At 32.5% G+C, this 23,333-nt stretch overlaps 1 protein-coding gene across 4 annotated transcripts in view; it reads left to right on the plus strand.

The window, feature by feature from the left end:
- Positions 1-23,333, plus strand: part of LOC129001042 (protein tweety) — an 80,346-nt gene that overhangs the window by 26,109 nt on the left and 30,904 nt on the right. For all 4 annotated transcript variants that reach the window (XM_054428186.1, XM_054428184.1, XM_054428185.1 and 1 more), the window contains exon 2: positions 10,381-10,440. The gene's annotated coding sequence lies outside the window, so the exon portion shown is untranslated. The remainder of the gene's footprint in view (positions 1-10,380; positions 10,441-23,333) is intronic.

Here is a 23,333-nt window from a genome sequence, read left to right on the forward strand (position 1 = left end):
TTATGTTTTAGATCTTGTCGCAACTTATATCTATTGTCATTGGCTTTTCCCATAGTCAGCTGATTATTGTTATCAGCTGTTGCCACTTATTATGTTTCAGATCTTGTCGCAACTTATATCTATTGTCATTGGCTTTTCCCATAGTCAGCCGATTATTGTTATCAGCTGTTGCCACTTATTATGTTTTAGATCTTGTCGCAACTTATATCTATTTTCATTGGCTTTTCCCATAGTCAGCTGATTATTGTTATCAGCTGTTGCCACTTATTATGTTTTAGATCTTGTCGCAACTTATATCTATTTTCATTGGCTTTTCCCCTAGTCAACTGATTATTGTTATCAGCTGTTGCCACTTATTATGTTTTAGATCTTGTCGCAACTTATATCTATTGTCATTGGCTTTTCCCCTAGTCAACTGATTATTGTTATCAGCTGTTGCCACTTATTATGTTTCAGATCTTGTCGCAACTTATATCTATTGTCATTGGCTTTTCCCATAGTCAGCTGATTATTGTTATCAGCTGTTGCCACTTATTATGTTTCAGATCTTGTCGCAACTTATATCTATTGTCATTGGCTTTTCCTCTTGCCGTCAGCTGATTATTGTTATAAGCTGTTCTCAATGTTTTAGATCTTATCGCAACTTATATCTATTTTCATTGGCTTTTCTTATAGCCGTCAGCTGATTATTGTTATAAGCTGTTCTCAATGTTTTAGATCTTATCGCAACTTATATCTATTTTCATTGGCTTTTCTTATAGCCGTCAGCTGATTACTGTTAACAGCTGTTCTCACTTATTATGTTTTAGATCTTGTCGCAACTTATATCTATTGTCAATAGCTTTTCCCATAGTCAGCTGATTATTGTTATCAGCTGTTCTCACTTATTATGTTTTAGATCTTGTCGCAATTTATACCTATTGTCATTGGCTTTTCCTATAGCCGTCAGCTGATTATTGTTATCAGCTGTTCTCACTTATTATGTTTTAGATCTTGTCGCAACTTATACCTATTGTCATTTGCTTTTCATATAGCCGTCAGCTGATTATTGTTATCAGCTGTTCTCACTTATTATGTTTTAGATCTTGTCGCAATTTATATCTATTGTCAATGACTTTTCCCATAGTCAGCTGATTACTGTTATCAGCTGTTCCCACCTAACTGTTATCAGCCCACACATTGCCCAGTCGCCGGCTCTCTTGCTATATCGATTGCCACGCCTAACCACCCCCCCTCCCCCCACTCCTCCTCACCCCCTGTCTCGTCTCCCCCGGTACATGCTAATGATACGATGATCTGTTGCAGTCTTGCAAATAACTGTTACTTCCATCTTCGGCCATTTGAATATTGGGACGGTAACATTTCAATGGCAACTTGGCTAGAAGTTACGTGATGTGCATAATCTGTACTAGTAGTTGCCAAATGGATTTTGTTGGGGAAACGTTTTTATGTGATTCAGTAGTTTGGTTGATGATACTGTTTTGAAAAACTTTTAATATTTAACTACCTATACTTTAATTTTGAAAGAAAAAAATGTTAGAAGGAAACACTTTGCCCTAAAATATACTAAGTTCATAACCTTTTTTCCATATTAAGAGGAATAAGTAGTTAAAAGTTTTTATTGCATAAAACCAGGAATAAATAATAATATGTAAAAAATATAGCAAAGCACTGTTAAACAATATTTATTACGTCATAATTTTGTTAGTTTACAAACACAGCAACTCATAAGGAATAGTCTTATAACTGTTTTTAACACAAGAATTTAAATACTAAGTTGAACAGTTGAGACTTTTTATTTGTATTTTTTAACAGTTGTGGAGTTTAATTTTTATGTTTTGGATTCATTCCTAATTTTTGTAAATTCGTATTCTGCAATCGTATCAACAATTCTCTCACGTCTACTAAGTTTTGTTTTGATGACTAATATATTTTAACATTGTAACTACAGTAGGCATATTTCAACATTAATCTAGGAATATGAAAAACAATAATTGCAACCTTAATTCACTGTTACTGTACAAATAATGTGTTTTGTATACTGGTTACACAAAGGAAAGTAGAGCTTATGACATAAAAGCTAAATTATTATAAGTTATGGATTCTGACTCCTTCAATTAAATTCTGCAAAATGGATGCTGCACTCGTATTGTATCACGTCAACTGTAGGAGCTCATTGTTGTGTTGGTGAAACATGGTGTATGTGAATTTATTAATTATAGTTGCCTTATGTAATTGAGGGAAGATAGCAATACTCCAAATCTATAAATTAATAGGTAAGCATGTTTCTTTAAAACCTTTTTTCTCAGCTCGTGGGCATTGCAGAGAAAATCTACGCATACTGTTAGAAAGATATTTTCCTTTAGATGCGCAGAATTCCTTTATAAATTCTAATAGGCTAAAAAATTAATTTAACAAAATTAACATGGGCCTTATGGGTTGCCACGCTGGTGACGAAATGTAAACAGAAAATCAAAACAATAATCGGAAGAAATTCCAATCACATGTTTTATTTACAGTGTGGGGTGAAAATAGAGAAGTCTGTACATTACATATTTTTAGTCACGTTTTCGACCACTGGAAGACCACTAGTAAATTTAATTACATGCTAAACAATTGTTGTAAGACTTAAGCAATAATGCCCAGCTATTAAATAAAATATTTAGTTTTACTCAAAGAGGTTGTATAATTTTCCACTATAAATGAATAATTTAATGCAAAAACATTGTAAAGGTTCAACAACAGCGACAGGAGATGTTAAAAGGTTGACTGATGATGAGACATTTGGCTTTTGACATGGGAGAGTGACAGAGGGGGTTTAATATAGAGGGGGTGCAGGGGGGTAGATATAAGTAGCTTATCTTAAATCTTTATACCCACTTGTTTCAGTGAAACCTTTTAAACCATCAGTTCTTAACTTGTTTACTCCAAACCATAGCCTTTTAAACTTCAGTATAGTCCTCAGTGCAATCCTTTCTCATTTAAATATATTTAGAAAAATTGATCAAACAACCAAAGGCCTAATGTAGCTAATTTATTTATATTATGTTCTGTATAAATCATTAGTTTTAGGATCAACAGCAAAGTAAATTAAGTTATTCCATTACATCAATAATCAAGTCCGTTGTCTGTGTTTAAAAAAAGTAATGTGCTACGTTCCGGAACTAATTAGATGGTGGGTGTTATGGATGCATTAAAGCCAAAATTGTGTAACTTATATTCGTTAAAAAAATAAGATAAAATGTTATTTATTAACTTTAAGTGATTTTTCTTTAGTTGTTATCTTTAAGGAGGGATAACTTAGTTTAAGAAATTGAAGTAGGGATGGTTTATTTATTTTATTTTAACACACCTCTTAATCACAGAAATAACACATTGATTTTATCAAGACCCTAATAACTTGATAAATAATACGTAAATAAATTGATTAAAAATAAATTGTAACTTAACAATACAATCCTTGGCATGTTTGATTTTGCTACTAAATGAAATGACACTTTAAGTTGCTCCAAATAAAACTCGACAAGTAAACAACAAATTACTTCTCTGATTCCTCCAGTTTCAATTATTGGATTTTCCGTTTTCTCAGAGTGTGTAGGAAGTGCGGAATTGGAACTTGACAATACAGTACCTCCATCTTGGACTTGAATCAGGGAAGAGTTGAATCAAGGTTTGATACCGCCCTCCCCCCCCAAATCTCCTATTTTTCTGTTTCCGACTCTATCCACAGTCTTTTGTGCAGTACATCAGCATGATTAAATTATTCTCAAGGATGTTAAAACCCCTTTATTTCTAGTTTTTTTAGTTATTATCACATTACTCACATCTGTTAGCAGGATTGCATCTCCAGATTTAGAGTACCTATATTCAATTTTATATTTTGTAAGATTTTAAACAAAACAGTTTAATTGCTGTAAACCAATCCCACCAGTTCATAATGTTTTCTACCGTGAAATATTTTTTAAAGTTATCTTTCCGGAAAGTAAATAAAAGATACGTCTAATAAAACTGAAAACATATATTTTTGCTTATACTGTTAACTCACAAGACGGTAAATATATATCAAAGATGGTAAGTAGTTGGACACTCCAATCTTCATCAGACCCAATAGGCGAATGACTATTGTCATAATGTTATTGGGTCTGATGATGATTGGAGTGTCCAATCAAAATCGATCACCACTTTTATGTATAGTTACCGTCTTGTCAGTTAACAGTATAATCGTAAATATGTGTTTTAAATGTTATTAGACGTATCATAGACTAACCAGCACAAGTAGACTTCTCATCCCATTGTAAATTTTGAAGCTCGTATTTCATGTCTAGTTCATGTACGCCACACTAAGCGCTAGTGTCGACAAAATTTTGTTTCTATTATTTTAGGGTTAATTTCTTGATTTGTGCTTTACTGTTTGGTTAAATAACTAGGGGACAATATATTGTTTATGAATAGATCGTATTATTTGGTTAAACGAGGTTTTAAATTACTGTATTAACGGGAAACAAATTGTAAACAAAACACAACCTCTACATAAACCGTACAGAATTAACAAGAAAATTGTCTTCAGCTGTTCCATTAGGATGAGAAATCTACTAAGGGAGTATGTTTTATCTATGGACGTATCTTTTATTTACTTTCGGTAAATTTAATAACACGTACAATGCTGATCAAGCAGTTATTTACTTATCTTTCGACAATGTTATAAGGGATTTTTTATAAAAATTTCTTTTATGGTCAAAAACTAAGTCAAATCACCAAATCCTCTTGGTATTGAAACTCTTACCACTAAACATTTTTCTTTAAAACTCATAGAAGGTCTGTAAACTAGAAAAGTTATTTGTAGGATCAAACTTTAGTTCGGCAAAAGAATGGATAATTGCTCTTTCAGAATAAATTACAAATATCTCTTTTGTTTGTGCAGATAAAGAGCTGTAATTGTAAAACTCCCGGCTATCCCACCCAGACATTTTACATGTAAAGAGAGGAAACCACAATAAACAGTGTAATTTTACTTCAGAAACTTAGCTGTCAAAATGTCAGAGGTACAATAATTAATTTTCTGGTTGTTGTTCGCAATTGTAAAATTACTCTTGGAGGCGGGTTTAATGGGATAAGTTGAACCGATTAATCAAAAGTTGTAATGACAAAATGTAGCATAATCTCAATTACTAGCAGGGGCCTGTTTCATAATAAACTACACGTTACAAATTGTAACTTATAACTTGCAATTTCCATTAGATTTGCATTGGGCGATCAGCTGATTTACTAATAACTAGTGAACCTGTGCGGTTTAATGCCCCGCAAAAGAACATAGGAATTTAGAAAACAAATTCATCGTGTAATATATTGGCTCGACGTCGAAAATTAAATACAGTAATAATAATGCCTTAGAAGGGAAGCAGTCCAGCCATTTTCTGACTTTATGTGTATTATATTTACTAAATTAAATAAATAATAGTAATAAATAATAGTAAATTAATAAGTGTTCAAGTTCAAGTATGTTATAGGCAGCGAGCAAGGTTATAGGGTAAACTTAGTTATTTTTTGAAGATTTTTAAAAGACATTAAAAAACATTTTACTATATCCAACCAATAGGCCTATGTAGCATATTTTGAGCGTCATAAAAATGCTGTTTGAAGAAAACACGCTTTTAAAAATAAACACTAAAAAAATATTTTTATCCCAAAAGCACTTCCATGATGAATACTGCGATTTTAGTCTTACCTTCAGGAAGATTACCATGTGGTCAGAGTTACTGTAACGAATATGCGTATCCTATTAAAAGATGTAGCTTTACTTAAAACAACATATAAGTTAATATAGTTGCTCATGACTGAAATTGGTCTGGGTAGAACCATGCTGCTCTTTAATTACAGCGCTTGTGCTGCAAATGCCAAAGATAGCAGAAATTAGCATCTTTCCATATTAAAAGGTACGTTTGTTTCAGACGGGCACATTTTTATCCTCGAAATCAAAATATGTCCCCACTCACTTGTTCCAGTTAAGACTTCACATTCTATTAAGTGGTTAACCGTTCTGATCACATGAAGCCTTGTGCCATTTATGAGGCCCCTTTTTGATGTATTAATATTCCTCATCAATAAAACCACTGCCCCCTTTTATTATTCTAATCCGTGTCTTGGCAATCCACTGACCTCTATATTAAAAAAACTCAGTTGGATTTTCTAGAGGGGTGTCTCCGCCTTCGTCTGTTTTCGAGGACCCACTCTTCTTCCCCTTGGCATACTGACAATTAATTACCTAACTTGTCAAGTCCATGTAGTAATTCATTAATACTGTTTGTTTATAAAGAAAATTAGATAAAAGTTACTTGGCTAGGTGCTTTCATAACTCTTTTATAAAAAAAATCAAGTTATTAGTAAAAAAAACCTATTTTTGTGTAATATCATTATTTATATGAAGTAGATGATTTGTTTGATTTGTCGATCAGCTGTTTAGTTTCAAATGAATTAATAATGTCAAAGATTTGTGATTTTTAGTACATAAATTATTATAGTAAAGTTTTCTAAATCATGGTATCTCAACTAAATTTTACTATTCCCAGCATTAAAATAAAGTAGTAAGATCCATTATGGGTAAACGTTAAGGTACACAATCCTTGATTGAAATGTAGTATACATTAAGAGTCATAATACCCAGCAATTATTATGTAGTAGACTTTGACTATTTTCAAGTAACAAACATATGTTTCTGTAAATAAAAATTATCTCCCATGTTATCCTTATGGAGAAATACGAAACTTTAAAGGGCCCTAGGGCCTCACTCTCTAATTATTTCCCTAAAAAGAAAGTTTCCTGCACAACTTCACGTTACGCTCTTTCCAATGACACCAAAAACATATCAATCGGTTCAGTAGTTTCGGAGGAGTAATTGTCACAAAAACCCTGCTTGCGTATTAAATAAGTATAGATAGATATTGGTTTGTAATTTATTATGAAACAGGCCAGGTGTTTTGAACAACCACCATATTTTTTTAATTTTTTCCCTAAAGACCTCAATCATGAAAATCGGTCGGGTAGAAGAGCCAAACGAACTCGGCAAAGAAAAACCAAATTTAACTCCCATAAGAAATACATGGGGAGCAAATTTTGTTTACGTATAAACCGAGTAATACTATAGATAATTATATGCCGATACTTGATGGCAAATTCGTGCATGCATACCTTCAATTTGAGACCTCAATCATGAAAATCAGTCGGGTAGAAGAGCCCATCGAACTCGGCAAAGAAAAGCCAAATTTAACTCCCATAAGAAATACATGGGGAGCAAATTTCGTTTACGTATAAACTGAGTGGGATTATAGATAAATATATGCCGATGCTTGATGGCAAATCTGTGCGTGCATACCTTCAATTTGAGACCTAAATCATGAAAATCGGTCGGGTAGAAGAGCCAAACGAACTCGGCAAAGAAAAACAAAATTTTACTCCCATAATAAATACATGGGGAGCAAATTTCGTTTACGTATAAACCGAGTAAGACTATAGATAATTTATATGTCGATGCTTGATGGCAAATCTGTGCGTGCATACCTTCAATTTGAGACCTCAATCATGAAAATCGGTCGGGTAGAAGAGCCAAACGAACTCGGAAAAGAAAAACCAAATTTTTTTAATATATAAGATAATATCAGTCAATCTTTTCCCTCGTTTATTTAAAAAAAACTTTAATAATTTATCATTTTTTGTTTTTTATGTATTTTTTACTGTCTTCTAAAATTAAATTATTGTATGTACTGTATTGTGTCTTCCATTTTAAGTTTACCAAAAGCTCAACCGAGCAACATATGCCTAGATTCTTTGCTTAAAGTCAATTTTTTCATTACGATTAGCAAAAGCAAAGATTTACAAAGTTCTGTTTATCACTCATCTTGATAGGAAATCTCCGCAGTATATTTGTATATTTTCTACATTTTATCGCGTTTAGTTTGTTTTGAATTCATTTTCTGTGCTATACTTTAAACATATTCAGCTTGTATAAATTTTAAGCTTACTTTAAACGCTTGATCTCAACGAATTTCTACAACTCAACAGTTATAAATAGTTAAGAAGATATAAATAGGCCTGTAGTTAAACTTTTATTTGTACACTAGATGACTAGTAAACAGATAGTTAGCCAGGCATGAATCAAAGACCTTATAAAATAAAAAAATATAAGAATTTATTGCTAGAAACCAAAATTTAAATCAAATCCATATTCCGAAATTCAATTACGACTTCTCCGTGATTAAGGCAAACTGTCAGGTCCGTTAGTGAAAGTTGATAATTCAATTTCAGTTCCAACTTTTGGATGAATCTATTAAATCACATTTGTAACAATCCGTTTATTCAAACAGGTCTTATAACTTTGTATTTCATGCATAATTCATTTAAATTAAGTGTTAAATATCTTAAACGTTAAATTTGCTTTTTATTTGTTCATAAGCAACTATATTATGGTTCAGTTATTGTTTATGAATTTCAATTTATTCCAATGATATACTTTAGTCAAGGTATAAATATGTTGTTTATAGGTGTAGTATGATAATACAATAAATAAAATGTGTAAATCTCACCTTCACAAATGTCTTAGATAGTACGTGGAATAGCCTGTTAGAAATCTAATGTTTCCCTTCTTCAATAAAACAATATATCAAGTAAACTATGCATAATTCACAATGTCATAATAAAAATAAACTAAAGTTTACTAGTAAAATTTTCTAATTATTTTTAATTTAATGCAAATAGGATTTATTCTTTAAAATAATGACTGACATTTTTTAGAAATTTTAAAATACAATGTTTTTATTCTTGAAGTCTCATCATAAACAACCTGAAATTTTGAGTAAACGTTATTGTTAGTTACAAAAAAAAAAAAAAAAACATGAACTATATTCTAAAAACAATGCAAACATATTTTTGAAGAAAATTAAAATAAAATCTTACTAATATGATTTCTATATTTAAATGAAGATCTCAGATGTTTAAATGGTTTCAATTACAGGCTCCAGAGGTAAAAAGAGATCCCGGTGAAAGATATCTTGAGGCCAGAGTTGATTTAGTTTTGGGGTTTTTAAATGGTTGAAAAGCATTGTGGTTGGTAGGAGGTTGGGGGGACATTTACGTCATACTTTCATTTACACTGACTCCCCCCCCCCCCCAACCCTTCGCTGTTCCATTCAAATGGGTCTGTTTAATGTTTTGCTCTTTTCCACACCGTTTAGAATAAATTTTACCACATGAAACCCTTGTTGAATTGAACCACAGCTGTAAACATAAATTTGTAGGTCTTGAGAGACAATGTAAGTTTTTAGAACAAAGTTGGATTGAAAATGATTTTGTGACTGCTTCGATTACATACTAGTTTTGTTTTATTTTAACATAGATGTTACTTGTTCCTTTTAGCGAATTTTCCATGGGAAAATGCCATTTTCGTAGGTCTCATAGTAAGACTTAGACTCGGGACCGATTTACTTTTTTTGTTTTGAGGTCCCCAGAGGCCAAAAACATCCTCTGTTCAAATTCATGTATATGTGTCCGTTAGTGCGATAAATCAAGCAAAAATTATTCAATTTTGATTAAATTTGGTACAAACATGTAAACCTATGTTTATTCTAATGAGTTTGCGAACCAGCATGATTGGACTGTGGAAAATGGGGTTTATGTGTTGTTTTATAGGGTATAAATAGTCTTTTCCCATATTTGACCCTAAAAACCACAAAATTTCACAATTTTTGCCAAACGATTTTGAAGAGTTAAAAAAAATAACTTTGTATGGAGTGTTGTTGTACGCCTAACAATTACGGAGATAATTCAAAAATTGTAAATTTAAAATTCCCATGTTATTCTTATGGAGAATAAATAAACTGTTGTAGTCTGCTTGTTTTTCGTTTTTATTTTAATTGAATTTGGCAATTTTGTTTATTTTTAGTGAATTTCGCTATAGGGAAGTAGCTATTACCGTAAGTTTCATGGTAAGACCTAGGCCCGGGACCGATTTACTTTTTCATTTTGATGTCCCTAGAGGAAAAAAACACCATTCTTTCAAATTTTTATATATGTATATATTATACTAAGTTATCAACATTTCAATAAAAAACATCAATACCTTCCCTGTAGCAGCAAACCTAAGTACTCATTAAAATTAATGTTATTTAAATAGGAAATAAATCTGACAATTTTAAGGTAATATTTTAGTAGAAATCCAGCCAGGTAAATGGAAATTCGCTTAGTCTGCAGATTTGCTGCAGCGGGGGTATTATTAATATAATTTCCTCTTGTGTTTCCCTAAAAACCTTTGCCGAATTTATCGGGAAATGGGATGTGTTGATCCATTAACACAATCACGATTATTTTCTTAAGATTTGTTTTCTGTTTCAGATCATTGTCATGAGTAGCTGAGCAGATTGAAACTTAGCTTTACAACCGTGGTGCAACTCGGTAAGTAAGAAACAACTGTTACATTTGTTTTCCTGTAGTTTGATAAATTTAATTAAAATCCATAACTTTGGTAAACCTTTTTTTGGAATGGTCTTTTGAATAGTTTTATACGCATTCATCAAACACACTCTAAACTTAAGTGAGCATTTAATTTCATAAGTTTTTAAAAGAAATCTTTTGTTTTTTTACAATGTAGAAAATCAAGCAAGGTTTAGAAACAATAGAGTATTGTAACAAAAATTGTAAGAGTAAACCTAATTTAATTATATTTTGAACACATTTTGGATAATTTCATACCAATCAAATTTTTTTACATTATTTACATTGGCCCTAGGACCTTGTCAAGGGGGGAGGGGGTTACCAGGGATGTCCCACACCAGGAAATGGGTCCAGGTGACTTTTTAAAGCGAAGCCATTTTTAACGTCTAGAATTGTGTCCAAAAACCTCAGTTACATTTTTATAATGAAATGTATGTATATAAGTTCAAATATCCAGGGCCCAAAGGGCTTTAGCCCTTTCCCTCTCCTTGGAAACGCCACTGATAATTTATCATTTAACTTCTTATGAGTTATAAAAGTAAGGTTGTTTCAATATTGTATGTTTTATAGCATTTTATTTAAGATTGAAAGAAAGGAAATTGAAAAATTCTTCCAAAAATCTCCAAAAAGATAGAAGTTGCGCTTTAACGAATAAATGAATGATACCGCCCCAATTTGCACCGGCTGCATTGTCAGTCACTGTGCCTTTGTTCCTTTTAATTGGATCATTTCATTTTTCGCTGCGGAAACTCTTTGTAATACTTTTATGACTTCTCCCTTTATTGTATTGTAATACTTTAAACAAAATATGTTATTTCATCGGAGAGACTAAAGCAATTAATTTCTAGTCTAAATCAGTTGTTCAGACAACTGAAACAAATTTTTACTGTTATTGGGAATGTCAAAGAAATAAATGCTGCAGAAACAAAACTGCAGTAATTCAAAAGCAATTTGCCGCAAAGAATTGCGTCATTTGATTTCTGTTGGTGGCAGAGCTGGCATGGCGTAAATAATGTGTTTTCTAATCCCAGGATTTAATGTCGGGTGGAATAAATTTACCGTCAATATTTTACGAAGCTTATTTTATTAGACAAATTTTTATACATGTTTATTTAGTACAGTATTTTGATTCAAGATAGCTTAAGTTGAATAGTTAGCCTAAATATTTTAGTTGAAGATAAAAATATTATTTACCCTACTTAAAAATCTTATGATTATCAACTACAGTTTTTTACACAAAGCTTGGTTCTTTCGGATGGATATAAATCAATTAAGGGCCAGTCTAATTCATTTTTTTTACAGTTCTATGATAATGTTTCATTTCTTTAAATTCCAGAAGGTAGGTTCTGATTCCACTTTTGAACACAAGTTTTACCACATATTTCATGATGTGACTCAGTTATATCCTGAAGGCCAGGATAATTTTATTTTAAAAATTCCTTATAATGTGAGTATACTGTCCCAAATATTTTAAAAATCATGGGTTTTTAAGTCATTGCTCGATTTTTAAATTTAAAATAGAGTATTTCTATGAAGTGTTTTTTTGGTTCTATTGTTTGTTTGTCGGTTCCCCCATTAGTGTAGTTTACTACAAACACTTAATAATAAAATTGTTGTGTGGTTTTGTATAGTGAGTAACAGTTTGATTGTTTATCAGATCATAATCTACGACCTCTGATATTATTATAGCCTTGTCTCACCTCAGTTCAGTGAGTGACGGAGTTGACAGTGTGAATGTGCTTTAGGATTCTTCAAATCAGGGAGTTGTTTTATTGAAACTTAGTTTTTTCCCAAATGTAGTATTTACCTTTTCATATGACTAAATTGAACAATATTTTGTAGCGTAACATGCCAAAAATGTACTTGTAGGGTAAATGTAAGCTCAAGTGAAGCTTTCTTTTTTGTTTTGACCTAGTGTAGTTTTCAACTGTAATTCAACATAGTGAAATGTCCTAATCCAATCTTATGGACTCGAGGGTGGTGTTGGTCGTTGGTCGGTGTACCGTGGAACAGTGGGATTTCCCGAGGTTAAATGTGTGACATAATATCCTCAGGATCGTTACTGTGTAAAGAAATTATATTTAGGTTCATTCTGTTGATGCTATTGAAGTCTTATCTATATAGGTAGAAAATATGAGTACCGTATCAAGATTTTTGTCTAAAAATTGATCTTTTGTGTGATGGGAAAAAGCGACACGGGATTGGCCCAGTTAGGGTTAGCTATCAGCCAATCCGGTGCTGCTTTTAGTCAACTCTGTGTTATTATCAGCCAAGTAAGTTTGGCGATCAGTCAGTCGAGCCTTGTAATTGGTCAGTTAAGTATCACCGTGAGCCAATTCATCGCAGCATTTGGTCATCTCAGTATTGCCATCAGTCAGTACGTCTTTATCGTGAGCCAACTTGGAAGTTTAATTTTCCAGTTTAGCAGAGCGTTGAGGAAGTTCAGTGAGAGTATTGATAGTTTCAGCAGAGAGGTGCAAAGGTTCAGTGTAATCATGGGACAGTTCAGTATTGCGTTTAGACATGTCAGTGCGACTGCCGGTCATCTTGCAAATGCTTTCAACACCATTTTTGGAGTTTTACGGAGCAGGAAGATGCCGTGGGATACAGTTTGTGTTGTTGTTCGACAAAGTAGTGAAGCTGTGTGTGGATTGGCAGTTACTCTTGGTGAGTTTTCTGCTATTCTTGGTCTCTTCACTACCTTGAACACTCAACTTGCGAGGGTCATTTACATTCAGATGGCCTCAAGAAGGACCTGTGAGATTCTTCTTCAGTACGCAGGGAGTCTCAGATTCTTCAGCACTGGTATCGGCCAACTCAGTCAGGCTATTTTCCAACTCAGCTTGACCTGCAGACATGTCACATTGATGTCTCTTCAGTGGAATTGTGTGCGAACTCATTCGTCAGGATGTTTTGAACCTCTTCTCAAGGTGTTTTCTACTTTCAAAGTGGTAGTGGTGATGATATATTATACAGCGTTTGTGGGTTTGTGTAGGCTGTACAAATTTTTGTTTGGGTACACATTAAAAGTATTTACAAAGTCTACTAAATTGTTTGTGAAATCTTTGAACCATCTGGGAAGAAGACTGCACATTTTGGATTTTGTTAGTGAATCAACTGATTCTAACATGATTTCGCAATTAGTATCACCAGGCGGTAACAAAATGATGATTCTTGTTCAGTTTATTGAGTTGAACAAATTTAGCTTTTTGTTGTTTAATTATAACCAATGGTTTTCTTTGTGCAACGGTTTTATGCAAGACAATAACCAACCAAGAATTTTTTGTAAAAATCACAAATTACAAAATTGTTCTAGGCTCTCAGACAATATCAACATTTTTGTATTAGTTTTATTTTCGGGAGTTGACAGTGATTCAGATACATTGGGAAAAGATTTATATAAAAAAATGCTAAGTATGAAAAGTAACGTTGAGATTGTAAACAAATTTGTGGACAAAGAACAAACTAATTTGGACCATTCTGTGAGTGCTATTTGTGATGAATTAGAATTTCAATCTATGAAAACAGTGATGTTTAAGCGTTGTTTTGACATTGTTTACAATGTGTCATTAATCAATTGCCATAGAGGTTTAGTAACCGTTAATAGCTAGAATATATTATTATTTTTCACTTCCAATTTTATTTAATCGTAATATTATTTATAACATAATAAAAGTCTGAAATCTTGGAATCTAAAGCTTCTGAAAACTGAATTAATAGTCCATTCAGCTCTTAATTAATAGTTTAAAGCTACAAAAAAAGGGATTTTATTTCTTTTATTTGTATTGTACAACAGCTCTTAAAAAAAATTAGCAATATCCCTTTGTTATAAAATTGTTTACAAACCTAAATGCGATTCATTTTTATTTATATATTTTTTAAACTTTCTCAGCATATTTAAAAAGTTTTGTCACATAGTGTCACAAGATTTATATTACTTTAAATCGTATGCACCGATAACATTTCTGTACCAATATTTTAAAACAAATGTTCATTGATACCATATTCTATATATTGTTGCAATATACTGTCTAAATTAATTGATACATTATATTTACTGTTAAAATAAATTGTTAATTGACTTGCAACCAACGACTCAGTGAAATTAAGTGTCAAATTCGTGGTAAACTTAAATACCGAGGAGTCAATTCTGGAAAGGAATCAGAGGTATGTAATAAGTTTTATTTATACTTAGTGTTTAATTTTGTCGTCTAAATTATATTATGAATTTAGATAAAATAATTTCAGAAAAAGTAACAAACACATATCAAAAGTATATTCTGAACTTTATAAATTTTTTATAAACAATAAAATCAAGCTATAAGAAACTTACACATATTTTGTGAACAAAAGCTCTCCAAAATCCGTTTACTGACAACTTGATAGACAGTAAGGGATTAGTTGTGATGGAATTGTCTCTGCGTTTCAGGTGTATGGACATTTTAAAGGTGAATTCAACTGCACGTTGAACAATGAATCTCAAACCTAAATATGTTGGTGTTGTATGACGGTTTTACAGCTGTTGAATTCATCTACTTGTAAATTCTCATGGTTGAAGATGTTATTCTCATACATTAGGTTCAGTGGAAAGGGGGTTCAATTCTATCTCATAGTCATAAAAAGGGGAATAGGCTGGGATGAAGTTTGTTTTAGCAAAAATGCTACAAACTCTCAGACAACGGAAGCAAAAATATTATTCTTTAAGCATTTTGAAAAAATTGCCAGTAATGTTACATGACTTACATGTTTAAAAAAATTACACATTCAATTTTATTTGTAGCTAATTTACTATAGCCTTAAAAAATAATGTTGTATTTTAAAGTTTTGTTAAGCAAAATGCTAAAAATGCTACCGCAGCTTAATCCCTGGTCATAGAAAAGGATAGTTAAAGAAAATTAAATACTCATAAAACGGTTGGTTAAGTGTAAGAGGTGCAATTTGGTTTTTTATTTAAAGGAAGTTAAATACATTTACATTGGTTGGTTTTTAGTGTAAGGGGTGCAATTTGGTCTCGTATTTAAAGGAATTTAAATACATTTACATTCGATGGTTTAGTGTAAGAGGTGCAATTTGGTTTTGTATTTAAAGGAATTTAAAAACATTTACATTCGATGGTTTAGTGTAAGAGGTGTAATTTGGTTTTGTATTTAAAGGAATTTAAATACATTTACATTGGTTGGTTTAGTGTAAGAGGTGCAATTTGGTCTCGTATTTAAAGGAATTTAAATACATTTACATTCGATGGTTTAGTGTAAGAGGTGCAATTTGGTCTCGTATTTAAAGGGGTTTAAATACATTTACATTCGATGGTTTAGTGTAAGAGGTGCAATTTGGTTTTGTATTTAAAGGAATTTAAATACATTTACATTCGTTGGTTTAGTGTAAGAGGTGCAATTTGGTCTCATATTTAAAGGAAGTTAAATACTTTAACGTCACACTACACTGTTTTAACGAACTTTCCACGCAAGGATTTAGTCCAGGAAACAGCTGTTTACCACCAGCTTAATCAAATGGAGATCCATTGCGTACCACTGTACTGTAATGAATTATTACCGGACACCTACCAGCTGATTATATTTGACAATGAGTGTTTATAAACAAAAACATAACCTCACTTAGGTTAAGAGTAGTGATTGTTAGTCCTTTAGTCGGTCGGAATATAAGTAATTTGTACAGATTTTATACTCGACTTCGTACCGCACGGGAACGACCACAATTGTCCGTTTAACTCCTATTTTCAGGATTAGTAACTTAATATACGATAACATTGGTTGGTTAAGTAAAAGGGATGCAGGTTCTTATGGAACAGGGATAGTTTAAAAAACTAAATTCTCTTACATTTGGTTTTTGTGGAAGGAGGTTCAGTTTAATTGTTATTTAGAATGTTGGAAAGTAGAAAACTACCTCGACTTGTGTCACACCCTGTACAATGTTCACACCTCTCAGCCTAGAGGGATGATTACATTAATTAGCAATCCTCCCTGTACAGGGACGTGTGTAAGCGAAGTTGGCTGCTAACGCTCTAATTAGTAGTCGAGAACACCTTCAGCTCTGCGGCAACTTAGCGGTAGCAAAACTTTAAAAACAAGTTTTGAAAAGTTGAATTCAAACTAATTGGAAATTTAAACTGAAGTAATATGTACAAATGGATCTGCAGAAAGTTACTGAATACCTATAAGTACCGTTCTTAGGCAAATTGTCTCGTATGAATTTAGTTGTTAGCGAATTTCACATATAGGGAATAAGCTATCACCGCAGTACTCATGTTAAGACCTGGACAAATAATTTAGTATATTGAAGCGTTGTTATGCACCTAATGGTTACAAATAAAAATTTTAAATTTAAAAATTCCCATGTTATTCTTAAAAAGAATTTAAGTAAACTGATTTGAGTACTTTGATCAAATTTGGAAAATGTATTTATTTCATAATTAACTGAACCTTTAAAAAAAAAAAAAAAAAAAAAAAACACAATTATTTACCCTCCCTGTTGCAGCAAGCCTAAGTACTCGTTAAACTAATTCTATTTAAATAGGGAATAAATGTGATATTTTTAAGGAGACATTTTAGTGTAAATCCAATCAGGCAATTAGAAATTCGCTTAGTCTGCAGGTTTGCTGCGGCGGGGGTATATATTTTTGTTCACATTGATTATAAAATACAGATCAGTATACTTGACCATACCATAATCGTAAGATCAATATGATTTAGTTTAAGCTAGGGCAGTATGGAAACAGAATCCAGGATTATCATATTTCATTAGTTAGCAAACTGGGATTACTAGTTCGGTAAATACTGTATTATGTGGACCAATGGAATAAGGGATTACATCGGTCGATAACTTGCATCTTACTTGTAAGTTCAATCAATCAATCAAAATAACTTTATTCATATTGCACATTTTGTACATAATGGAGTCAGTTATAAAAACACAATATTAAACTTAAGACTACTTACAAAGAATATTGTTATTATAAAAAAATCAAATTTCAGGAAGTTGGAAAAAATCTTCTAATTTATACAAGGGTCTGTTGGTGAGAAATAATTTCAAACGTTTTTTAAATGAATTAAAATTACTTATATTTTTTATATTGTCAGGTAAGCTATTGAAATATTTAACACCACTATAAGATGGAATTTACTTTGGAAGTTACTCTTACAGAGTTTGTATTTATGAAAAAACAGTAATTAAAATGGATATCACCACATTCCCAGTTTTTATTTTTTTATAACACAAAATTTAATGCACAATTAATAATTACTGTACAAATTTGAATGTGCCAAATCAAACTCATAGTATGTCGATAACATAAATAGTTATAAGAAAAATACCTAACTTATAAATTTAAATTTGAACTTCTAAAGGAAAAATGAACAAAACTACTATTTAATAAAATCCAATGAATTAGTTTCTGAATTAGCGTGAAAAATAATGCAAGTTGACAAGATTATTCTTTTAATGGAGGGGATTTTAGGGCTATAACAATTCTATATTATTTGGTCTTGTGACTCAAACTCTCTAGAAATTGATGGTAAAGCAGTAAAGATTTAGTAGGTAGATTTTAAATTAGATTTCAAGTCCTTATCTTACAGATTAGTGTTCATTAAAATATTGCAAAGGAAAAAAAGGAATTCGTAAAGATAGGAGGAACAAAGTTATGCACAGTATTCTAACTTTTCATGAAATGTTTGAAAATAACCACAATAGTTACCAGTTTCATGTGTCACTTACTTCACAAACAGTGCAATCTATTCTGGAATTTTGTCAATTATCAATTATCGATTGAGATGTGGACGCCACCTAGGTGCTTGTCAGAATGAAAAGAGTAAAAAGATAGATGATCAGGGTTGGATTAATTAATGTTGTTTACTGGTGTGAATGGACAGAGTTGTGCAACTGACATACATCATCACTTCAACACCTAACTATCATTATCATGTACAATGCTTCGAACAAGATACACGGTAACTTTTGTGAAACACGACTCTTCGGATATCAACTACAATTGATTACAGTGGCGTAGTTGCAAGAGTATACGTATTAAATGTTAATGATAAATTATTTATACACTTACTACAGACATCTCAATGGAGGAAGCTTTTAGGTATTAACTCGAAGTTTGTGTATCTTTTTTTATATCACCACTTTTGATTCATATTACAATACTTTGAAGTGATTGAGTTAACCAGCATTTGATTTGAATCCATGTTGATCAGAATATGTTGATATTTGTGAAGATAATAAATGTTTTTGTATTAGACCGCGAGTGTTTTTAAAAGAAAATTTAACTATGTTAGACAAAACCCGATGAATGCAAAAACTGTAATGTAATTTCACTGAGGGCAAAAGGACACCAAAAATGTTGTGGAGATGGTAGACTAAACAAAGCTTGGTCATCAAGTACCATTAACCCCAGTATATTATTAACAGTTCAAAATAATTAGTTGTTAGTTCTGTTGTGAATACATTTTTTAGAGGTTTAATTAGTAAGTTCAACGTTTTACAATACAATCAGTCTGACTTTTTGTTCTTGCTTTTCAACAGATTTGGGTAATCTAAATGTCACCCTCATCTTCCTCAATACCTTTTATGATTGAAGAACACATATCTCACATTTCTCTAAGGGTTTTTTAGATTACCAATCACAATAAATTCATATCCCGGCAAGCCAGTGGTTAGCGTGAGTGTTGACTTAAAACCATAGACTATGGTGTAAAGCAGTGGCGAATACAGAGGGCCCCCAAACCTCGGGCACATATTTTTTTACTGCATGTAATGTCAAAATTTTGCCACGATCGGCGAAGACGATGATGTTCCGTTACCTCAAGGGTTATTCAGGGTTTTGCCCTGACCACGAGAGACAATGACGATGTCCATACGACCGCAGGAATTGAACAATATTTTGCCGCGAAGGTGGAAGACGATGTTGATGTTCTGTTGCGGGGGTTATTTTGTGTTTTGCTGTGACCGCAGGAGACAATGACGTTGTCTACACAACCGCGGAAAATTATCAAAATTTTGCCGCAATCATGGAAGACAATGATGATGTTTCAGCCACCATGGGAAATGAGAATGATGTCTCCACGGCTGAGGAAGATGATCAGAATTTAGCCGCGAACGCGAAAGACAGTGATAATCGATGATAATGTCTACATGAACGCGGGAGATATTCATAATTTTGCCCTGATCACGGAAGACAATGATGGTGTTAGTTACTGTGGGGGTTATTCAGGGTAATGCTATGACGATGTAGTGGGGGGGGGCTTCAACTCTAACCTCACCCCCCCTCAATCTAAAACTGGATCCGCCACTGGTATAAAGTCGATGGTGCAAGCGACTGGTCTAGGTTAAATATAGCTCAAGAGGCTACTGTATGTTGTTTAATGTGTGTGATCATACCATAGAAAAAGAGAGACAATTGACAAAAAAAACTTTATTTAACCTGCCCTGAGTTAGACCAAAGGTCCACTCTTCCTCCCAGGACAGGACCATCAAATACACAAACAATATGTTTACAGAGTTGTGGGCGATGGAAATATAACATTTACTTCTAATGGCAGAGAGAAACAGAGGCTAGGTAAAGAACACAAGCTAGAACTCAGGTATTTATAGAGGTAATGAGAAGTACAGATGGAAGAGCGTGGGGAGGAAGTGGAGTTTTCAAACTGCCATTTATCATTAGTTCCAACACTCGATTATTACCTTGTACGATTATTGTCACATTAACTTGTCATCACAGTCACAAATTTAGGGAAGAACTTTAATTGGGAAACATGTTAATTATTGCCGTTGTACATTTCCATCATCTATCAACATTGAAACGCTGGCAAAAGCGCACTTATGGTTATCATTTGGCTGTTTTGAATGCTTTTGAACTAAGTATAAAAAAATATTAGTATTGCTTTTCTATATTGGTTTTCCTCTTTATTCTTCCAACTAGGATAATATGCACAACTGTGCCTTATAATATTTAGTTTTATAGAGAGATTTATATTTGGATGTAAAATGCATAATTTTGTTTGCCTAACGACAAATAAAAATCTTGAAATAAAGTAAAGTTTGTTTTAAGTGAAGTATAAATGAAAGACAAAATAGCACAGTTGTGAAGCTTTACAGAACTTTGTGTATGTTTGCTGAGGTAATAGGAGCGTTAAAAGTCAAGTGCAGTGTTTTGATTGGCTGTACTCTTTACTGGTGTGTTGTTTAACATTGTAAAATAGGGATAATCAGTTAGGAAATCTCAGTTTACTGCTTACATTGTTTTTTTAATCCAATGCAAACGAGTAGTCTGGTAATATGCGATACTGTTACCCTTATGACAAGATTCTGTTGCTCTTTGATGGCTCATAACTGAACTGATCTGCCCTTGATCATTGGGCTTTTAAAATGGTCCTTTCTAAGATCAGATATTATATGTAGTCCAGTAGCAAAGCTACACCAGACATGTCACTTCGTTTGACACTCACTCTGCACTGTATACAGCTTAAAATTCGCAACACTGTCAAATTGAAAAGGACGGATTAATAATATGTTAGGATCGGCTAATAATCTATGAAACAATTAAAGGTTGAAGCAAAGAATTTCTCAGGTTTTTGTATAAAGCACGATGTCCGGAATTTCACAAATCTGCTGGGATGTTTGTGAGGGGTTTGGGATGGAGGAGGGGTTGTGGAAATGTCATTTATCATGAGTCGCAACACCAGCTATCATCACCAGTCTCACATGATCTACCTCGTACTTCGTTGTAGAACATGTGATACGTAGATTGATAGGTTTCGTCTTGAAAATCATGCTTTTAAAATCAGCTGTTACCAGCCTGCTGTATTTAGGTTGCTTTTATATTTTAATTTCCATTTTGCACGTTTTAAATGTTAGGAGTCCTTCCTGAGTAATATGTTTTCCTGTTTTTTTTTGTTTTTTTTTTGTAAACACGTTCCCTACCGACTGACACACTCCTCTGTAACTGAGGAATGAGTATAGTAAGTAGCTAATGTGTTAAAAGCTACTTGGTTTGTATAAATAGAAATATTAGCTATTAAAAACCTGTCAAGAAAATTTTGGAAAATCTAAAAATGGCTATTTTTGGAAGGACAAGTGAGATATAACCAAATTGCGTAGTTTCATCGCATTTTGCTTGCATAATAATGCCTTAAAATCTTTAATACTGACAACCAATCACCCCGTATATATTTATGTGTATTTGAACAAATGGTGTTTTTGGCCTCTGGGGGCATCAAAACAAAAAATGGAAATTAGTCTTGGGCCCAGGTCTGGTAATATGTAGCTTATTACCTATATGGCCAATTCACTAATAATTTAAATAATCATACAAAACTTCCATGACTGTTACACTGCCATATATAATTTTTTTTTGTATGAGGTACAATAACATTGTTTAGTACTGTAGTATTCAAGTAAAATACTTGACCCATTTTAGACATTTCTTGGTCCTGAGAAGGATTAAGATGACAAGTGCCATTAGCGAAACATTTGTTTTGCTCAAAACATCTCAGTTAATGAGAAGTGTTGAGCTGAACTTAAGAAGAAGTGAAAAAGAAGGGAAACAAGCGACTCGTGGAAAAACCTCTCATACTAAATGATGACGTTTAGTCTCTCCGCTTCAGGGAGCAGAGTTGCCAACTGAAGGCAGTAAATATCTGAGGCTTATAAAAACCTATTATGGGTTTTTTCTTTTATATTATCAAATCATTCCATTTTCTTAATGGCATTTTTTAGGTTTTTTGTTTTTGTATATTTTTTTTGTAAGGAAACCGTTTATCTATTGGTTTGTTGAATCTCTAATCCATCTGTTGAATCCATCTAATATGAATTTTTTGTAGGTAGGTAATGTCGTTTAATTTGGTAGCCCAATGGCATCTGGGTCAGGAATTAACCCTTCGCAGCATGGAACCAGAAACGTAGATTAGAAGGCGAGCACTAGAACCTCTCGGCTACATAGACAAATAGTTCTGTTCTTCCTGTTTGGTTATTAAGGACCAGCAGTGTAGGACTCGAAGGGTACAGTCCGTGTAAATCTAAAAAAATGATTAAAAATTATCAAACCAAATTTATTAATCGGGTTGATGAACAGCTGTGCAGTTTTGAAATAATACATCTCAAAGGTCCGCAACCTGTTATAGTTCTGTTTACTAAAGTATAACCATATTAAATATTTAAAATATAGTTATTTTTGTAATTCAACTCATTTAACTCGTATTATACAAATCGAAACAAGTAAAGTAGAACAATACTGTGGTAATGAATATCTAAGGCAATTTCCTACTAAGGTACTACACAGTTATATTTGTGATTTTATTTTAAAACAATATATATATTAATAGGCAAGCATGTTTCTTAGAAAACTTTTTTCTCAGCTCGTGTGCATCGCAGGGAAAATCTACGCATACTGTTAGAAACATATTTGCCTCTAGATGTGCAGAATCCCTTTATAAATTAAAATAGGCTAAAAAATAAGCACAAAAAATGGATTTAAATTTGTTTAAATATTAACATGGGTCTTATGGGTTGCCACGCTGGTTTCAAAATAACGATAAAATATGAACAGAAAATCAAAGCAAACGGAAGAAATTCTAATCACATGTTTTATTTACAGCGTGGGGTGAAAATAAATAAGTTTGCACACTACATATTTTTGGTCGAGTTTTCGGCCACTGGGTGACTTCTAGTTTGTTTTATTCTTTGGCAATAAATTATTATTTTGCTTATTTGGCTCATGATGTATTTATAAATCACTACTGCATGCATCAAACATTGACTTATTTTCCTTCCCATATTTACAAACCCTTATTTGACGTGTAAATGTTGTCAGCTGTCCTTCAACATGTTTTATTCAT

This window comes from Macrosteles quadrilineatus, unplaced genomic scaffold (genome assembly GCF_028750875.1).
Source record: "Macrosteles quadrilineatus isolate MER2022 unplaced genomic scaffold, UCM_ALF_1.0 Scaffold_8__2_contigs__length_117827958, whole genome shotgun sequence".
NCBI classification, from domain to species: domain Eukaryota; kingdom Metazoa; phylum Arthropoda; class Insecta; order Hemiptera; family Cicadellidae; genus Macrosteles; species Macrosteles quadrilineatus.